The following is a 23,636-nucleotide window of genomic DNA, read 5'->3' as shown; positions in this document are numbered from 1 at the left end:
GGTGGGATGTGCCACGAGGTGGGGTGTTGCAGGAGGTGGGATGTTGCAGGAGGTGGGGTGTTGCAGGACGTGGGGGGTTGCTGGAGGTGGGGATGTTGGATGTTGCCGGAGGTGGGATGTTGCCTCCATTCAGCCACAAGCGCATTAGTGAGGTCGGGCACTAATGTTGGGCGATCAGGCATGGCTCGCAGACGGCGTTCCAATTCATCCCAAAGGTGTTCGATCGATGGGGTTGAGGTCAGGGCTCTGTGCAGGCCAGTCAAGTTCTTCCACACCGATGTCGACAAACCATTTATGTATGGACCTCGCTTTTTGCACGGGGGCATTGTCATGCTGAAACAAGAAAGAGCCTTCCCTAAACTGTTGCCACAAAGTTTGAAGCACACAATCGTCTAGAATGCCATTGTATGGTGTAGCGTTAAGATTTCCCTTCACTAGAACCAACGGGCCTAGCCCCGAACCATGAAAAACAGCCCCAGACCATTATTCCTCCTCCACCAAACATTACAGTTTGCACTATGCATTCGGGCAGGTAGCGTTCTCCTGGCATCTGCCAAACCCAGTTTTGTCCGTTGGACTGCCAGATGGTGAAGTGCGATTCATCACTCCAGAGAACGCGTTTCCACTGCTCCAGAGTCCAATGTTGGCGAGCTTTACACCACTCCAGCTGAAGCTTGGCATTGCACATGGTGATCTTAGGCTTGTGTGTGGCTGCTCGGCCATGGAAACCCATTTCATGAAGCTCCCGACGAACAGTTGTTGTGCTGACGTTGCTTCCAGAGGCAGTTTGGAACTCGGTAGTGATTGTTGCAACCGAGGACAGACGGTTTTTACGCGCTACGTGCTTCAGCACTTGGCGGTCCCGTTCTGTGAGCTTGTGTGGCCTACCACTTCGCGGCTGAGCTGTTGTTGCTCCTGGACGTTTCCACTTCACAATAACGGCACTTACAGTTGACCTCGGCAGCTCTAGCAGGGCAGAAATTTGATGAACTGGCTTGTTGGAAAGGCGGCATCCTATGACGGTGCCACGTCGAAAGTCACTGAGCTCTTCAGTACGGCCCATTCTCCTGCCAATGTTTGTCTATGGAGATTGCATGGCTGTGTGCTTGATTATATATACCTGTCAGCAATGGGTGTGGCTGAAACAGCCAAATCCACTAATTAGAAGGGGTGTCCGCATACTTTTGGTCTTGTAGTGTATATCATAGTATATCCAGGGCTTTGGGATCATGAAACAAAACAATTTAAAAGGAATAATCCTAAAGTTAACTCGGCACATGATACCCTTGGCAGTGGGAATTGCATTTTGATGCGTTTATTAATTTACTAAATTGAAGATTCGCAAATACATTGATTGGTCTGGTCTGTTATTAGTTGGCAAAAAAAACAAAAACATTTTTTGCAATTATGTTGCTCACTCTGGTTTGCAGGAGGTGGGATGTTGCAGGAGGTGGGGTGTTGCAGGAGGTGGGGTGTTGCAGGAGGTGGGGTGTTGCAGGAGGTGGGGTGTTGCAGGAGGTGGGGTGTTGCAGTAGGTGGGGTGTTGCAGGAGGTGGGGTGTTGCAGGAGGTGGGATGTTGCAGGAGGTGGGGTGTTGCAGGAGGTGGGGTGTTGCAGTAGGTGGGGTGTTGCAGGAGGTGGGGTGTTGCAGGAGGTGGGGTGTTGCAGTAGGTGGGGTGTTGCAGGAGGTGGGATGTTGCAGGAGGTGGGGTGTTGCAGGAGGTGGGGTGTTGCAAGAGGTGGGGTGTTGCAGTAGGTGGGGTGTTGCAGGAGGTGGGGTGTTGCAGGAGGTGGGATGTTGCAGGAGGTGGGTGTTGCAGGAGGTGGGGTGTTGCAGTAGGTGGGGTGTTGCAGGAGGTGGGGTGTTGCAGGAGGTGGGGTGTTGCAGTAGGTGGGGTGTTGCAGGAGGTGGGATGTTGCAGGAGGTGGGGTGTTGCAGGAGGTGGGGTGTTGCAGTAGGTGGGGTGTTGCAGGAGGTGGGGTGTTGCAGTAGGTGGGATGTTGCAGGAGGTGGGGTGTTGCAGGAGGTGGGGTGTTGCAGGAGGTGGGGTGTTGCAGGAGGTGGGGTGTTGCAGTAGGTGGGGTGTTGCAGTAGGTGGGATGTTGCAGTAGGTGGGGTGTTGCAGTAGGTGGGGTGTTGCAGGAGGTGGGGTGTTGCAGGAGGTGGGGTGTTGCAGGAGGTGGGGTGTTGCAGGAGGTGGGGTGTTGCAGTAGGTGGGGTGTTGCAGGAGGTGGGATGTTGCAGTAGGTGGGATGTTGCAGGAGGTGGGGTGTTGCAGGAGGTGGGGTGTTGCAGGAGGTGGGGTGTTGCAGTAGGTGGGGTGTTGCAGGAGGTGGGATGTTGCAGGAGGTGGGATGTTGCAGGAGGTGGGGTGTTGCAGGAGGTGGGGTGTTGCAGGAGGTGGGGTGTTGCAGGAGGTGGGGTGTTGCAGGAGGTGGGGTGTTGCAGGAGGTGGGATGTTGCAGGAGGTGGGGGTGTTGCAGGAGGTGGGGTGTTGCAGTAGGTGGGGTGTTGCAGGAGGTGGGGTGTTGCAGTAGGTGGGATGTTGCAGGAGGTGGGATGTTGCAGGAGGTGGGGTGTTGCAGTAGATGGGGTGTTGCAGGAGGTGGGGTGTTGCAGGAGGTGGGGTGTTGCAGGAGGTGGGGTGTTGCAGGAGGTGGGGTGTTGCAGGAGATGAGGTGTTGCAGGAGGTGGGGTGTTGCAGGAGGTGGGGTGTTGCAGTAGGTGGGATGTTGCAGGAGGTGGGATGTTGCAGGAGGTGGGGTGTTGCAGGAGGTGGGGTGTTGCAGGAGGTGGGGTGTTGCAGTAGGTGGGGTGTTGCAGTAGGTGGGGTGTTGCAGGAGGTGGGGTGTTGCAGGAGGTGGGATGTTGCAGGAGGTGGGGTGTTGCAGGAGGTGGGGTGTTGCAGGAGGTGGGGTGTTGCAGTAGGTGGGGTGTTGCAGGAGGTGGGGTGTTGCAGTCGGTGGGGTGTTGCAGGAGGTGGAGTGTTGCAGGAGGTGGGGTGTTGCAGGAGATGAGGTGGTGCAGGAGATGAGGAACTTCAGTGAATTAGAAGTGACGAACACTGATGGAGTCAGTGAAGTAGAAGTGACAAACACTGATGGAGTCAGTGGAGTAGAAATGACGAACACTGCTGGAGTCATTGGAGTAGAAGTGATTAACACTGATTGAGTCAGTGAATTAGAAGTGACTAACACTGATGGAGTCATTGGAGTGGAAGTGATTAACACTGATGGAGTCATTGGAGTATAAGTGACGAACACTGATGGACTCAGTGGTGTAGAAGTGACGAACTAACCCCAACAGCTCCATGTTGCTCACTCCGGTTTGTGTGTTTGTCTGTCCGCTCACTTATACTTGCCTACAGGTCACAATTTTAAACCGAAATTCACGAAACTTCACCAAATGGTAGAGTTCGTGGTCTGAGAAAATCCTATATATTTTTGAGGTCAATATAGGCCAAAGGTCAACCACTTTTTTCCGAATCTCTAAATTCCTCAATGTTCATCCAATTGACTTAAAATTTGATAAGGATTTACAGATCGGCTAACTGAATTCAACCACCAACTATTTTTGACATCAGCATAGGCCAAAAGATCAACATAGCCCAAAGGTCAACCACATTTTTCAGATTTCTAAAATCCTCAATTTTCATCCAATTGACTTGAAATTTGAATTGGATTTTCATGTCAGCTAACTGAATTCAACCACCAATTATTTAAGAGGTCAAAAGGATGCTCTACTGACTGCCATTCTGCTTTGTTCTCTTTTGCCAAGTGTCGCTCTGTGAGTGATTTTTCATTCTGTCTGTCTGTCTGTCTGTCTGTTTGTTTGTGAATCACTTACAGGTTACACTTTTACTCCCATCTTCACAAAACGAAACCTCACCACTTGGTAGAGATAGTGATAAGCTGGAAGCCTATTGTTTTTGAGGTCAAAAGGTCAACAAAGGCCTGATTTGTAAAATGGAGAGATAGCGCCAAAAACGATGTATATATATATATAATCATGATTTTTCATGAGTATGTTTGTCTGTCTGTTCTGTTTGGCGCTCCACACATAATGCGTTAACATAGACCGCAAACGCCACCTGGTGGTAACCACGCGCACATGTTATATTGTTTCAACTGGTAGCCCTGTAGGATATGTACAATTACAATGTGAGTACGTCTATAAAGTACATACTGTTATAACATGCATACATCTATAAAGTACATACTATTGGAGCGTGAGTACGTCTATAAAGTATGTACTATTGGAACGTGCCTACATCTATAAAGTACATACTATTGGAACGTGCATACATCTATAAAGTACATACTATTGGAACGTGAGTACATCTATAAAGTACATACTATTGGAGCATGAGTATGTCTAAAAGTACATACTGTGAGAACGTGCACACATCTATAAAGTACATACTATTGGAGGGTGAGTACATCTTTAAAGTAGATACTATTGGAGCATGAGTATGTCCATAAAGTACATACTATTGGAACGTGAGTACATCTATAAAGTACATACTATTGGAACGTGAGTACATCTATAAAGTACATACTATTGGAACGCGAGTATATCTATAAAGTACATACTATTGGAACGTGAGTACATCTATAAAGTACATACTATTGGAACGTGAGTATATCTAAAAAGTACATACTATTGGAACGTGAGTACATCTATAAAGTACATACTATTTGGAACATGAGTACATCTATGAAGGACATACCTTTGAAACGTGAGTACATCTATAAAGTACATACTATTGGAACGCGAGTATATCTATAAAGTACATACTATTGGAACGTGAGTACATCTATAAAGTACATACTATTGGAGCGTGAGTACGTCTATAGAGTACATACTATTGGAGCGTAAGTACGTCTATAAAGTACATACTATTGGAACGTGAGTACATCTATAAAGTACAAACTACTGGAATGTGAATCTATGGAATAAAACCGAAAATATTTGTTTGTCCGCTTTATGTATATAAACCTACATCGTCAATGCATCGTCCACACACCACACAAACACCACCATACAAAACAAGTCCTGACAAGGGTCTGGTTTCTCTGATTGCTTTTCCTAGTTAATAATTGGAACACCAGTTAACAACTGCAGCACAAAGATAACTCCGAGAGACACCCATGGCTAACTCCTTCACTAATCCTGCTCATGAGTCACAACCGTATCCCTGACCTGGCATTGCCAATGTCTGCTTATTCATTCACAACCATAGTCAGTGTCTTCATTTATGAATGAACAACTTGATGATGATGAGGAATCCTGCCCGGTTGCATAAAGCATCCTTAAGGAAAAATTTGAGGATTCACTTAAATATTTCCCTAAGTTTTTCCCTTCAGGACATCCTTAATTTGAGGATGGTTGCATATTATATTCCCTAACGTTTTCCTTAACTTTGAGTTTCCTTAACTTTGGCGCTCTTCATGGAATTGGTCACGAAGAGGACGATTATCGCCGCGCAAGATGCTGGGAACACCAGAGGCTGATGTAGCAATACTTCCACAATTGAGTTATGATTGTATATTGTGAAACACACTCTGAGTGACGACACAGTGACGTGGATAGCATTTTCACTCAAAAATGACATCCACAATATTCTGCTTGTAGTTTCACACTTGTCATCTGATCCTGGCCTTCGTCGATGGTCCGATGAACTTGAAAATTTGCTCCACGCATTGATCATTAGGCATTGAACGCGATAGCACAATCATTTAAAAAAAAGATATATTAATTGGTCTAATTATTGCCTAATTAGTTATGCAATATGCTAATTTCATGCATTTGGCACAGAAACCTATAATTCTTGACTTTGGATCCACGAGATTGCATGAAAAATGGACAATATCAAAGAATTGTGTGTTTCTCAAGTTGAAAAATCACAATATTTATTTATTATTTTGAGTGAATGTTTCAAGGTTCTTTTCCCTATTTGTGACATCAAAATGTGCACAAGACCCGAGAGATAAAAGTGATGAGAGGACAATTTATTCTAAATTCTCAAAGGTTGCAAAAAAATTACGAAAAATATCAGGATGTAAATGTCGAGGTGAAGAACACTCATGGAGTCAGTCACGTAGAAGTGAAGAACACTGATGGAGTCAGTCACGTAGAAGTGAAAAACACTGATGGAGTCAGTCACGTAGAAGTGAAGAACACTGATGGAGTCAGTCACGTAGAAGTGAAGAACACTGATGGAGTCAGTCACGTAGAAGTGAAGAACACTGATGGATTCAGTCACGTAGAAGTGAAGAACACTGATGGAGTCAGTCGCATAGAAGTGAAAAACACTGATGGATTCAGTCGCGTAGAAGTGAAAAACACTGATGGATTCAGTCACGTAGAAGTGAAGAACACTGATGGAGTCAGTCACGTAGAAGTGAAGAACACTGATGGATTCAGTCACGTAGAAGTGAAGAACACTGATGGAGTCAGTCGCATAGAAGTGAAAAACACTGATGGATTCAGTCGCGTAGAAGTGACGATCACTGATGGAGTCAGTGGAGTGGAAGTGATCAACACTGATGGAGTCAGTGAATGAGAAGTGATGAACACTTTGATGGAGTCAGTGGAGTACAAGTGACGAACACTGATGGAGTCAGTGGAGTAGAAGTGACGAACACTTTTTTCTTTTTTTTTGTATACAACATCGAGGCTCGTGAAAGAGCTGACATTAATCACACAAAAAGTCAAACCGACACAAACCGACACATAAAACACAAAATAAGGGGAGCGGTAGACAAGATGGGGAGCGGTAGACAAGATGGGGAGAGAGGGGGAAGGACTCAAACACAACATTTGAGAGCAGGGACATCGAGAGAACTGTGGGAGTGAGAGGGCTAGGGGGGAGGTGGGAGAGGTATAAAACATATGGACACTGCAAGGACTTCCAGGAAAAATGTTGGAATTTCAAAAAAGTGTATCTGGGGTGAATTAGCGGGGGTAGAAAAGATCAAGGTTTTGGATGGGGGAAGATAAGAGATGGTGGTGAACAGCTGTTTTAAAGACTTGGAGGGAGGGGTGGGATTGAAGAGAGTGAGGGAGTTTGTTCCAGAGGCGGGAGAAAAGGGGAATGAAAGAGTGAAGGTGAGCAGAGAGCCTAGATTTTGGCATTTTAACCATAAGAGGGTTGCTGGCAGATCTTGTGTGACCTGTAGGAATAATTGGGGGACAGAGCACAGAGAGAGCTGGGGGAGCAAGGCCGGAGAGGAGTCGGTAGAAGACAGAAAGACCACCAACCTGCCTGCGGTGAGTGAGTGAAAGGCCCTCAGAGTTAGCTTCATCGCAGGAGATTCCAATGATTCTGAAAGCTTTGGTTTCAACAGCGTGAAGCCGAGCAAGGTGTGAGGCAGGAGCACCGGCCCAGAGGGGGGAACAGTATTCCATTGAGCTGCGGATGAAAGCCTTGTATGTAGTGAGGAGCTCAGGTGTGCCGAGGAAGGACTTCGCACGACGGAGGATGCCCAGTCGGCGACTGGCTTTGGAGGCCAGCTTGGAAATGTGGTTTTCCCAGGAAAGATCATGGCAGATAGTGAGACCCAAAAGCTTGAGCGACAGAACTTCTTGGAGAGGATTATTCAGAAAGTAGATGGGAGGGTTTTCCAGTCGGTCTTTTCGGAGAGACATCGTAAGAGTGTGAGATTTGTCAGGATTGAAAGACGTGTTCCACTTGTTTGACCAGTCTGTGATTTTGTTCAGGTCTGCAGAGAGTGAGGAGGCTGCAGACTGACGATCTGAGGGATGAGGTATGGAGCGACAGATAGTGGAGTCATCAGCAAAGAGATAGAGAGGATTTTCCAGAGAGTCGGAGAGATCATTGATGAAGACCATCAAAAGCACAGGGCCCAGAACACTATCTTGGGGAATACCAGCCAGAACAGAAACGGGAGATGAAAGAAATCCATTCAGGGCCACACGTTGACCGACCAGAGAGGAAGTCCGCAAGCCATGCGTGGAGATTTCCATGGATGCCATAGGAGGAGAGTTTGGTGAGCAGAGCTGGGTGCCAGACCGTATCGAAGGCACGTGATATGTCAAGGGAGACAGGTCTGATTTCCTGTTTCGAATTGAGGACCTCCATCCATTGTTGAGAAAGCAGAAGCAGCATGTCCAGAGTAGAGTGACCTGGTCTGAAACCAAATTGATGATCGGAGATCAAGCCATTGGAGAAGAGGAAGGATTTGATATCCGAAGCAATGATGGATTCCATGACTTTGCTGATAATTGGGAGCAGGCCGATTGGTCTGTAGTTGCAAGGATCTGTTTTTGCACATTTTTTGTGTAAAGCGGTAATGTTTGCTGATTTCCAAGATGCTGGCAGATGACCTTGAGCAAAAGAGAGAGTGAAAAGAACAGAGAGAGGGTGAGATAGAACGGCAGAGCAAGATTTTAGGACCCGTGGGCTGATGCCGTCTGGTCCAGTTGCAGAATCAGAGTCGAGGTTTGACAAAAACTTCTCCACCTTGTCAGGAGAGAAGGACACAGAGTCCAGGAGCAGTTGGGTTCGATTGGGTAAGGTGAGAACAGAGAGAGATGGGTTTGGGACACAAGATTTTGAGGCAAACACAGAGTTGAGGTAATCGGCTTTGTCACGTGCGGTGTCAACTGTGTAGCCATTTGAGGTGAGGGAGGGGATGGAGGGGGAACAAACACCAGAAACGGATTTGACCAGACGCCACCAGGATTTGGAGGAAGGAGACAGGTTTGAGATGGATTCAGTAAGGTAGAAGTGACGAACACTGATGGAGTCATTGGAGTAGAAGTGATGAACACTGATGGAGTCAGTCGAGTAAAAGTGACGAACAGTGATGGAGTCAGGAAGGTAGAAGTGATGAACAGTGATGGAGTCATTGGAGTAGAAATGACGAACACTGATGGAGTCAGTGAAGTAGAAGTGACAAGCACTGATGGAGTCAGTGAAATAGAAGTGATGAACACTGATGGAGTCAGTGGAGTAGAAGTGACGAACACTGATGGAGTCAGTGGAGTAGAAGTGACGAACACTGATGGAGTCAATGGAGTAGAAGTGACGAACACTGATGGAGTCAGTGGAGTAGAAGTGACGAACACTGATGGAGTCAGTGGAGTAGAAGTGACGAACACTGATGGAGTCAGTGAATTAGAAGTGACTAACACGGATGGAGTCAGTGAATTGGAAGTGATGAACACGGATGGAGTCAGTGAAGTAGAAGTGACTAACTAACCCTAACAGCTCCATTACCAATAAAGAACACACCAGGACATTAACATTCACCTACTCTATATCCACATAGAACACACCAAGACATTAACACTCACCTACTCCATACACACATAGAACACCCCAGGACATTAACATTCACCTACTCCATACACACATAGAACACACCAGGACATTAACACACCTACCTTCTCCATTACCCACATGGAACACACCAGGACACTAACACTCACCACTCCATAATCCATATAGAACAACCCAATACATTAACACTCACCACCTACTCCATACTCAACCATGGCACGAATCACGAATACCTCGCTGTATAAAATTGAGCGATTCCGATGCACACCTGTCGCTCAATTCCCGATACCCGTCATGACACACCACACCCACCAGGGGTCGCCCTTCCCAACGGGTCGGCCTGCAGTAGTCTGAGCGCGCCCCCTGGAGACCCTCGCAGGCTCCGGGAACCAAAACGGCTCTCGAAACAAAACGCGGGAAAAGTCACGTGATGTGGATCGCACACAGCAAATGACAAAGCGTCGATTTGTGTCTCGTGATGGGATCGACCGATGCGTTCACCACATCGATCCCAAAGTTTCTTCTTCTTCTCCTATTTAAGTTCAAGGAGTTTCATTCTGTCCTCGTGTTAAAGAAAAAGGTTCACAGGGACCACGTCTGCGGTTCCCACCGGCCTCGTCCACGGGACGGTAATTTGCGTTGGCACGGCCTCTGTCTGGCAGAGCATGGCTCTGGTCCAAGTGCTCAAAAGGGCCCCACAATGCCCCCCAAGGGAAGGGGGTTTTGTCACGTGTCCCCGTGACCATGTGAATCGAACGAGCGTCCAAGCACATGCGGACCCCAGCTGTCGGTGAACGTCATGGGCGAGGCCGGTGGGTCTGATTTACACCAAGGCGAACGTGTGATCCTGCCAGTCCGTTCGGGAGTCGTTACCATGGTACTTCGACTACCAGATACACCACGTACACCTCAACGAAGCCAATGGACAAATTCCCACGGTGCTGCTTATTCCCAGAGAGTGAGTACATCATTTTACATCAGCTGAACCACCGTCCTGCGGTGAGTTACCGCGAAATACCGCAATCTGTAATATTGTGGTTATGTAATACCCGTCATCATATACTATACAATCACCGAAATACCTGTCATCATCTACCTTATACAAACACCGAAATAGTGGTTTTCATATACCATACACAGTACACACACCATAATACCTGTTATCATATACCATACACACACCATAATAACGGTTATCATATACTATACAAACCATAATAACGGTTATCATACACCATACACATCATAATAACGGTTATCATATACCATACACACACCATAACTAGAACGCCACTCAGTAGAGCGCATACTCCCGCCGTGGGTTTAGTTGGAATAATACGTTTTGTTTAACATCCCCTCTCCCCAAAACAATAAATGAAAAAGAAAGTAAGCCCTAACTGTCAGATAATTTATTTTGATATATGTCGGATTTGGAGGAGAAAAACATCATTTAAGAATAAGAATAAAAGCTTTAATGCAGTAAAACAGAAAAAAAAAATCCCCCCAAAATTCCCCAAAAAAATTCCTGGATCCGGAATAATATCCTGAGCTTCACCAAAAACGAATCAATTCTACCTTATCCCAAGGGCAATCATCCCACCAACTTTCATCCAAATCCATTCAGAACTTTTCCAGATATCTTGTTCACAAACACACGAACACACGAACATACGAACACACACACACACACGGACGGACACGATCGAATGCGTTACTCCCTGGCGGGAGTTATAACGGTTATCATAATCATATACCATACACATCATAATAACGGTTATCATATACCATACACACACCATAGTACAGGTTATCATATACCATACACAGTACACACACAATAATACCTGTTATCATATACCATACACACACAATAATAACGGTTACCATGTACATACAAACCATAATAACGGTTATCATATACCATACACACACCATAGTACAGGTATCATATACCATACACAGTACACACACCATAATACCTGTTATCATATACCATACACACACAATAATAACGGTTACCATGTACATACAAACCATAATAACGGTTATCATATACCATACACACGCCATAGTACAGGTTATCATATACCATACACAGTACACACACCATAGTACAGGTTATCATATACCATACACAAACCATAATAACGGTTATCATATACCATACACACACCATAATACAGGTTATCATATACCATACACACACCATAGTACAGGTTATCATATACCATACACAGTACACACACCATAGTACAGGATATCATATACCATACACACATCATAATAACGGTTATCATATACCATAGACACACCATAATACAGGTTATCATATACCATACAAACACCATAATAACGGTTTCATATACCATACACATACCATAATAACGGTTATCATATACCATACAAACACCATAATTACGGTTATCATATACCATACACACGATAGTACAGGTTATCATATACCATACACACACCACAATAACGGTTATCATATACCATACACACACCATAATACAGGTTATCATATACCATACAAACACCATAATAACGGTTATCATATACCATACACACACACCATAATACAGGTTATCACATACCATACAAACACCATAATAACGGTTATCATATACTATACAAACACCATAATAACGGTTATCATATACCATACACACACCATAATACAGGTTATCACATACCATACAAACACCATAATAACGGTTATCATATACCATACACACACCATCATACAGGTTATCACATACCATACAAACACCATAATAACGGTTATCATATACCATACAAACACCATAATAACGGTTACCATATACCATACAAACACCATAATAACGGTTATCATTTACCATACACACCATAGTACAGGTTATCATATACCATATGTTGCATTATAATGGTATTCTCGTGTAATGTTGCAGGGTGATGAGGTCAATGGATCACAGCAGAGGCACCATTCCAATTCCGAGTTCTTTTGCTGGAATAATTAATGAAAGATACAAAACATGAGATGCAGGCTTGGCGCATTCCAACACAAAGTTCGCGGCAACGGGAGGTGTTGTAAGAGCGACGGTGTCGTTAACACCAGGTGGTCAGAGGCTGCATCTCCACTTATTATTATTATTATTATTATTATTATTATTATTCACGCTGCCTTCTGAGTTTTAATATTAATCTCATCGTTATTCTGAATTTTAATGGGGTGGTAGTTTTTCTCGCAACACATACAAACACCATAATACTGGTCATCATAGACCATACAAACACCATAATACTGGTCATAATATACCACACAAACAACATAATACTGGTCATAATATACCACACAAACACCATAATACTGGTCATAATATACCACACAAACAACATAATACCAGTTATCCTTTACCATAAAAACACCATAATATTGGTCATTGTATACCATACAAATACCATAATATTGGTCATTGTATACCATACAAACACTGTAACACCAATCATATACCATACAAACACCATAATACTGGTCATCATATACTATACAAACACCGTAATAACGGTCAGCTCCGTCTATCTGTCCGTCTGTATGTCCATCCGTCCGTTCGCCTGTCCGTCGTTATCCCCTCGTAAACAGTTGTGGAGAAATTCGGGAAAACTGGAAATTATGATCACCATATGGAGAGAAAATGCATGATACATATGAGCAAATTAAAAATCGGATACCATGACACATATCAGCAAATTAACAATCGGATACCATGATACATATGAGCAAATTAAAAATCGGATACCATGACACATATCAGCAAATTAACAATCGGATACCATGATACATATCAGTAAATTAACAATCGGATACCATGATACATATCAGTAAATTAACAATCGGATACCATGATACATATGAGCAAATTAAAAATCGGATACCATGACACATATCAGCAAATTAACAATCGGATACCATGATACATATCAGTAAATTAACAATCGGATACCATGATACATATGAGCAAATTAAAAATCGGATACCATGACACATATCAGCAAATTAACAATCGGATACCATGATACATATCAGTAAATTAACAATCGGATACCATGACACATATCAGCAAATTAAAAATCGGATACCATGACACATATCAGCAAATTAACAATCGGATACCATGATACATATCAGTAAATTAACAATCGGATACCATGATACATATGAGCAAATAAAAAATCGGATACCATGACACATATCAGCAAATTAACAATCGGATACCATGATACATATCAGTAAATTAACAATCGGATACCATGATACATATGAGCAAATTAAAAATCGGATACCATGACACATATCAGCAAATTAACAATCGGATACCATGATACATATCAGCAAATTAACAATCAGATACCATGATACATATAAGCAAATTAACAATCTGATACCATGATATGTATCAGCAAATAAACAATCGGATACCATGATACATATCAGCAAATTAACAATCGGATACCATGACACATATGAGCAAATTAAAAATCGGATACCATGACACATATCAGCAAATTAACAATCGGATACCATGACACATATCAGCAAATTAACAATCAGATACCATGATACATATCAGCAAATTAACAATCTGATACCATGATATGTATCAGCAAATTAACAATCGGATACCATGATACATATCAGCAAATTAAAAATCGGATACCATGACACATATCAGCAAATTAACAATCTGATACCATGATATGTATCAGCAAATTAACAATCGGATACCATGATACATATCAGCAAATTAACAATCAGATACCATGATACATATCAGCAAATTAACAATCTGATACCATGATATGTATCAGCAAATTAACAATCGGATACCATGATACATATCAGCAAATTAAAAATCGGATACCATGATATGTATCAGCAAATTAACAATCTGATACCATGATATGTATCAGCAAATTAACAATCGGATACCATGACACATATCAGCAAATTAAAAATCGGATACCATGATACATATCAGCAAATTAACAATCTGATACCATGATATGTATCAGCAAATTAACAATCGGATACCATGACACATATCAGCAAATTAAAAATCGGATACCATGATACATATCAGCAAATTAACAATCTGATACCATGATATGTATCAGCAAATTAACAATCGGATACCATGACACATATCAGCAAATTAACAATCTGATACCATGATATGTATCAGCAAATTAACAATCGGATACCATGATACATATCAGCAAATTAACAATCAGATACCATGATACATATCAGCAAATTAACAATCTGATACCATGATATGTATCAGCAAATTAACAATCGGATACCATGATACATATCAGCAAATTAAAATTCGGATACCATGACACATATCAGCAAATTAACAATCTGATACCATGATATGTATCAGCAAATAAACAATCAGATACCATGATACATATCAGCAAATTAAAAATCGGATACCATGACACATATCAGCAAATTAACAATCGGATACCATGATACATATCAGCAAATTAAAAATCGGATACCATGACACATATCAGCAAATTAACAATCTGATACCATGATATGTATCAGCAAATAAACAATCAGATACCATGATACATATCAGCAAATTAAAAATCGGATACCATGACACATATCAGCAAATTAACAATCGGATACCATGACACATATCAGCAAATTAACAATCGGATACCATGATATGTATCAGCAAATTAACAATCGGATACCATGATACATATCAGCAAATTAAAAATAGGATACCATGACACATATCAGCAAATTAACAATCTGATACCATGATATGTATCAGCAAATAAACAATCGGATACCATGATACATATGAGCAAATTAAAAATCGGATACCATGACACATATCAGCAAATTAACAATCGGATACCATGATACATATCAGCAAATTAACAATCGGATACCATGATACATATGAGCAAATTAAAAATCGGATACCATGACACATATCAGCAAATTAACAATCGGATACCATGATACATATCAGCAAATAAACAATCGGATACCATGATACATATGAGCAAATTAAAAATCGGATACCATGACACATATCAGCAAATTAACAATCGGATACCATGACACATATCAGCAAATTAACAATCTGATACCATGATATGTATCAGCAAATAAACAATCAGATACCATGATACATATCAGCAAATTAAAAATCGGATACCATGACACATATCAGCAAATTAACAATCGGATACCATGATACATATCAGCAAATTAACAATCGGATACCATGATATGTATCAGCAAATTAACAATCGGATACCATGATACATATCAGCAAATTAACAATCGGATACCATGATATGTATCAGCAAATTAACAATCTGATACCATGATATGTATCAGCAAATTAAAAATCGGATACCATGACACATATCAGCAAATTAACAATCTGATACCATGATATGTATCAGCAAATAAACAATCGGATACCATGATACATATGAGCAAATTAAAAATCGGATACCATGACACATATCAGCAAATTAACAATCGGATACCATGATACATATCAGCAAATTAACAATCAGATACCATGATACATATCAGCAAATTAACAATCTGATACCATGATATGTATCAGCAAATTAACAATCGGATACCATGATACATATCAGCAAATTAACAATCGGATACCATGACACATATCAGCAAATTAACAATCGGATACCATGATACATATGAGCAAATTAAAAATCGGATACCATGACACATATCAGCAAATTAACAAACGGATACCATGACACATATCAGCAAATTAACAATCGGATACCATGATACATATCAGCAAATTAACAATCAGATACCATGATACATATCAGCAAATTAAAAATCGGATACCATGACACATATCAGCAAATTAACAATCGGATACCATGATACATATGAGCAAATTAAAAATCGGATACCATGACACATATCAGCAAATTAACAATCGGATACCATGATACATATCAGCAAATTAACAATCAGATACCATGATACATATCAGCAAATTAACAATCTGATACCATGATATGTATCAGCAAATTAACAATCGGATACCATGATACATATCAGCAAATTAAAAATCGGATACCATGACACATATCAGCAAATTAACAATCGGATACCATGATACATATGAGCAAATTAAAAATCGGATACCATGACACATATCAGCAAATTAACAATCGGATACCATGATACATATCATCAAATTAACAATCAGATACCATGATACATATCAGCAAATTAACAATCTGATACCATGATATGTATCAGCAAATTAACAATCGGATACCATGATACATATCAGCAAATTAACAATCTGATACCATGATATGTATCAGCAAATAAACAATCAGATACCATGATACATATCAGCAAATTAAAAATCGGATACCATGACACATATCAGCAAATTAACAATCGGATACCATGATACATATCAGCAAATTAACAATCGGATACCATGATATGTATCAGCAAATTAACAATCGGATACCATGATACATATCAGCAAATTAACAATCGGATACCATGATATGTATCAGCAAATTAACAATCTGATACCATGATATGTATCAGCAAATTAAAAATCGGATACCATGACACATATCAGCAAATTAACAATCTGATACCATGATATGTATCAGCAAATAAACAATCGGATACCATGATACATATGAGCAAATTAAAAATCGGATACCATGACACATATCAGCAAATTAACAATCGGATACCATGATACTTATCAGCAAATTAACAATCAGATACCATGATACATATCAGCAAATTAACAATCTGATACCATGATATGTATCAGCAAATTAACAATCGGATACCATGATACATATCAGCAAATTAAAAATCGGATACCATGACACATATCAGCAAATTAACAATCGGATACCATGATACATATGAGCAAATTAAAAATCGGATACCATGACACATATCAGCAAATTAACAATCGGATACCATGACACATATCAGCAAATTAACAATCGGATACCATGATACATATCAGCAAATTAACAATCAGATACCATGATACATATCAGCAAATTAAAAATCGGATACCATGACACATATCAGCAAATTAACAATCGGATACCATGATACATATGAGCAAATTAAAAATCGGATACCATGACACATATCAGCAAATTAACAATCGGATACCATGATACATATCAGCAAATTAACAATCAGATACCATGATACATATCAGCAAATTAACAATCTGATACCATGATACATATCAGCAAATTAACAATCTGATACCATGATATGTATCAGCAAATTAACAATCGGATACCATGATACATATCAGCAAATTAAAAATCGGATACCATGACCCATATCAGCAAATTAACAATCGGATACCATGATACATATGAGCAAATTAAAAATCGGATACCATGACACATATCAGCAAATTAACAATCGGATACCATGATACATATCATCAAATTAACAATCAGATACCATGATACATATCAGCAAATTAACAATCTGATACCATGATATGTATCAGCAAATTAACAATCGGATACCATGATACATATCAGCAAATTAAAAATCGGATACCATGACACATATCAGCAAATTAACAATCGGATACCATGATACATATGAGCAAATTAAAAATCGGATACCATGATACATATCAGCAAATTAACAATCAGATACCATGATACATATCAGCAAATTAACAATCTGATACCATGACACATATCAGCAAATTAACAATCGGATACCATGATACATATCAGCAAATTAACAATCGGATACCATGATACATATCAGCAAATTAACAATCAGATACCATGATACATATCAGCAAATTAACAATCTGATACCATGATATGTATCAGCAAATTAACAATCGGATACCATGATACATATCAGCAAATTAACAATCGGATACCATGATACATATCAGCAAACTAATAATCGGATACCATGATACATATGAGCAAATTAAAAATCGGATACCATGACACATATCAGCAAATTAACAAGGGGATACCATGATACATATCAGCAAATAAACAATCGCATACCATGATACATATGAGCAAATTAAAAATCGGATACCATGACACATATCAGCAAATTAACAATCGGATACCATGACACATATCAGCAAATTAACAATCTGATACCATGATATGTATCAGCAAATAAACAATCAGATACCATGATACATATCAGCAAATTAAAAATCGGATACCATGACACATATCAGCAAATTAACAATCGGATACCATGATACATATCAGCAAATTAACAATCGGATACCATGATATGTATCAGCAAATTAACAATCGGATACCATGATACATATCAGCAAATTAACAATCGGATACCATGATATGTATCAGCAAATTAACAATCTGATACCATGATATGTATCAGCAAATTAAAAATCGGATACCATGACACATATCAGCAAATTAACAATCTGATACCATGATATGTATCAGCAAATAAACAATCGGATACCATGATACATATGAGCAAATTAAAAATCGGATACCATGACACATATCAGCAAATTAACAATCGGATACCATGATACATATCAGCAAATTAACAATCAGATACCATGATACATATCAGCAAATTAACAATCTGATACCATGATATGTATCAGCAAATTAACAATCGGATACCATGATACATATCAGCAAATTAACAATCGGATACCATGACACATATCAGCAAATTAACAATCGGATACCATGATACATATGAGCAAATTAAAAATCGGATACCATGACACATATCAGCAAATTAACAAACGGATACCATGACACATATCAGCAAATTAACAATCGGATACCATGATACATATCAGCAAATTAACAATCAGATACCATGATACATATCAGCAAATTAAAAATCGGATACCATGACACATATCAGCAAATTAACAATCGGATACCATGATACATATGAGCAAATTAAAAATCGGATACCATGACACATATCAGCAAATTAACAATCGGATACCATGATACATATCAGCAAATTAACAATCAGATACCATGATACATATCAGCAAATTAACAATCTGATACCATGATATGTATCAGCAAATTAACAATCGGATACCATGATACATATCAGCAAATTAAAAATCGGATACCATGACACATATCAGCAAATTAACAATCGGATACCATGATACATATGAGCAAACTAACAATCAGATACCATGATACATATCAGCAAATTAACAATCTGATACCATGATATGTATCAGCAAATTAACAATCGGATACCATGATACATATCAGCAAATTAACAATCTGATACCATGATATGTATCAGCAAATAAACAATCAGATACCATGATACATATCAGCAAATTAAAAATCGGATACCATGACACATATCAGCAAATTAACAATCGGATACCATGATACATATCAGCAAATTAACAATCGGATACCATGATATGTATCAGCAAATTAACAATCGGATACCATGATACATATCAGCAAATTAACAATCGGATACCATGATATGTATCAGCAAATTAACAATCTGATACCATGATATGTATCAGCAAATTAAAAATCGGATACCATGACACATATCAGCAAATTAACAATCTGATACCATGATATGTATCAGCAAATAAACAATCGGATACCATGATACATATGAGCAAATTAAAAATCGGATACCATGACACATATCAGCAAATTAATAATCGGATACCATGATACATATCAGCAAATTAACAATCAGATACCATGATACATATCAGCAAATTAACAATCTGATACCATGATATGTATCAGCAAATTAACAATCGGATACCATGATACATATCAGCAAATTAAAAATCGGATACCATGACACATATCAGCAAATTAACAATCGGATACCATGATACATATGAGCAAATTAAAAATCGGATACCATGACACATATCAGCAAATTAACAATCGGATACCATGACACATATCAGCAAATTAACAATCGGATACCATGATACATATCAGCAAATTAACAATCAGATACCATGATACATATCAGCAAATTAAAAATCGGATACCATGACACATATCAGCAAATTAACAATCGGATACCATGATACATATGAGCAAATTAAAAATCGGATACCATGACACATATCAGCAAATTAACAATCGGATACCATGATACATATCAGCAAATTAACAATCAGATACCATGATACATATCAGCAAATTAACAATCTGATACCATGATATGTATCAGCAAATTAACAATCGGATACCATGATACATATCAGCAAATTAAAAATCGGATACCATGACCCATATCAGCAAATTAACAATCGGATACCATGATACATATGAGCAAATTAAAAATCGGATACCATGACACATATCAGCAAATTAACAATCGGATACCATGATACATATCATCAAATTAACAATCAGATACCATGATACATATCAGCAAATTAACAATCTGATACCATGATATGTATCAGCAAATTAACAATCGGATACCATGATACATATCAGCAAATTAAAAATCGGATACCATGACACATATCAGCAAATTAACAATCGGATACCATGATACATATGAGCAAATTAAAAATCGGATACCATGATACATATCAGCAAATTAACAATCAGATACCATGATACATATCAGCAAATTAACAATCTGATACCATGACACATATCAGCAAATTAACAATCGGATACCATGATATATATCAGCAAATTAAAAATCGGATACCATGACACATATCAGCAAATTAACAATCGGATACCATGATACATATGAGCAAACTAACAATCAGATACCATGATACATATCAGCAAATTAACAATCTGATACCATGATATGTATCAGCAAATTAACAATCGGATACCATGATACATATCAGCAAATTAACAATCTGATACCATGATATGTATCAGCAAATAAACAATCAGATACCATGATACATATCAGCAAATTAAAAATCGGATACCATGACACATATCAGCAAATTAACAATCGGATACCATGATACATATCAGCAAATTAACAATCGGATACCATGATATGTATCAGCAAATTAACAATCGGATACCATGATACATATCAGCAAATTAACAATCGGATACCATGATATGTATCAGCAAATTAACAATCTGATACCATGATATGTATCAGCAAATTAAAAATCGGATACCATGACACATATCAGCAAATTAACAATCTGATACCATGATATGTATCAGCAAATAAACAATCGGATACCATGATACATATGAGCAAATTAAAAATCGGATACCATGACACATATCAGCAAATTAACAATCGGATACCATGATACATATCAGCAAATTAACAATCAGATACCATGATACATATCAGCAAATTAACAATCTGATACCATGATATGTATCAGCAAATTAACAATCGGATACCATGATACATATCAGCAAATTAAAAATCGGATACCATGACACATATCAGCAAATTAACAATCGGATACCATGATACATATGAGCAAATTAAAAATCGGATACCATGACACATATCAGCAAATTAACAATCGGATACCATGACACATATCAGCAAATTAACAATCGGATACCATGATACATATCAGCAAATTAACAATCAGATACCATGATACATATCAGCAAATTAAAAATCGGATACCATGACACATATCAGCAAATTAACAATCGGATACCATGATACATATGAGCAAATTAAAAATCGGATACCATGACACATATCAGCAAATTAACAATCGGATACCATGATACATATCAGCAAATTAACAATCAGATACCATGATACATATCAGCAAATTAACAATCTGATACCATGATATGTATCAGCAAATTAACAATCGGATACCATGATACATATCAGCAAATTAAAAATCGGATACCATGACCCATATCAGCAAATTAACAATCGGATACCATGATACATATGAGCAAATTAAAAATCGGATACCATGACACATATCAGCAAATTAACAATCGGATACCATGATACATATCATCAAATTAACAATCAGATACCATGATACATATCAGCAAATTAACAATCTGATACCATGATATGTATCAGCAAATTAACAATCGGATACCATGATACATATCAGCAAATTAAAAATCGGATACCATGACACATATCAGCAAATTAACAATCGGATACCATGATACATATGAGCAAATTAAAAATCGGATACCATGATACATATCAGCAAATTAACAATCAGATACCATGATACATATCAGCAAATTAACAATCTGATACCATGACACATATCAGCAAATTAACAATCGGATACCATGATACATATCAGCAAATTAACAATCGGATACCATGATACATATCAGCAAATTAACAATCAGATACCATGATACATATCAGCAAATTAACAATCTGATACCATGATATGTATCAGCAAATTAACAATCGGATACCATGATACATATCAGCAAATTAACAATCGGATACCATGATACATATCAGCAAACTAATAATCGGATACCATGATACATATCAGCAAATTAACAATCGGATACCATGATACATATCAGCAAATTAACAATCAGATATCATGTTACATATCAATAAATAAACAATCAGATACCATGATATGTATCAGCAAATTAACAATCGGATACCATGATACATATCAGCAAATTAACAATCGGATACCATGATACATATCAGCAAATTAACAATCAGATACCATGACACATATCAGCAAATTAACAATCAGATACTATGATACATATCAGCAAATTAACAATCGGATACCATGATACATATCAGCAAATTAACAATCAGATATCATGTTACATATCAATAAATAAACAATCAGATATCATGTTACATATCAATAAATAAACAATCAGATATCATGTTACATATCAATAAATAAACAATCAGATATCATGTTACATATCAATAAATAAACAATCGGATACCATGATACATATCAGCAAATTAACAATCAGATACTATGATACATATCAGCAAATTAACAATCGGATACCATGATACATATCAGCAAATTAACAATCAGATATCATGTTACATATCAATAAATAAACAATCAGATATCATGTTACATATCAATAAATAAACAATCAGATATCATGTTATGTATCAATAAATAAACAATCAGATATCATGTTACATATCAATAAATAAACAATCGGATACCATGATACATATCAGCAAATTAACAATCAGATACTATGATACATATCAGCAAATTAACAATCGGATACCATGAT

The 23,636-nt window shown here is 38.8% G+C and overlaps 1 long non-coding RNA gene across 1 annotated transcript in view; it reads left to right on the top strand.

The window, feature by feature from the left end:
* Positions 1-10,087: 10,087 nt before the first annotated feature.
* LOC137417531 (uncharacterized) overlaps positions 10,088-23,636 on the top strand; it is a 131,534-nt gene continuing 117,985 nt past the window's right edge. The window contains exon 1 of the long non-coding RNA XR_013621912.1: positions 10,088-10,266. This is a non-coding gene — a long non-coding RNA (uncharacterized LOC137417531). The remainder of the gene's footprint in view (positions 10,267-23,636) is intronic.

The sequence above is a fragment of the Myxine glutinosa genome, chromosome 1, assembly GCF_964187855.1.
Source record: "Myxine glutinosa chromosome 1, kmMyxGlut1.1, whole genome shotgun sequence".
NCBI classification, from domain to species: domain Eukaryota; kingdom Metazoa; phylum Chordata; class Myxini; order Myxiniformes; family Myxinidae; genus Myxine; species Myxine glutinosa.
This window is presented reverse-complemented; position numbering and strand designations above follow the sequence as displayed.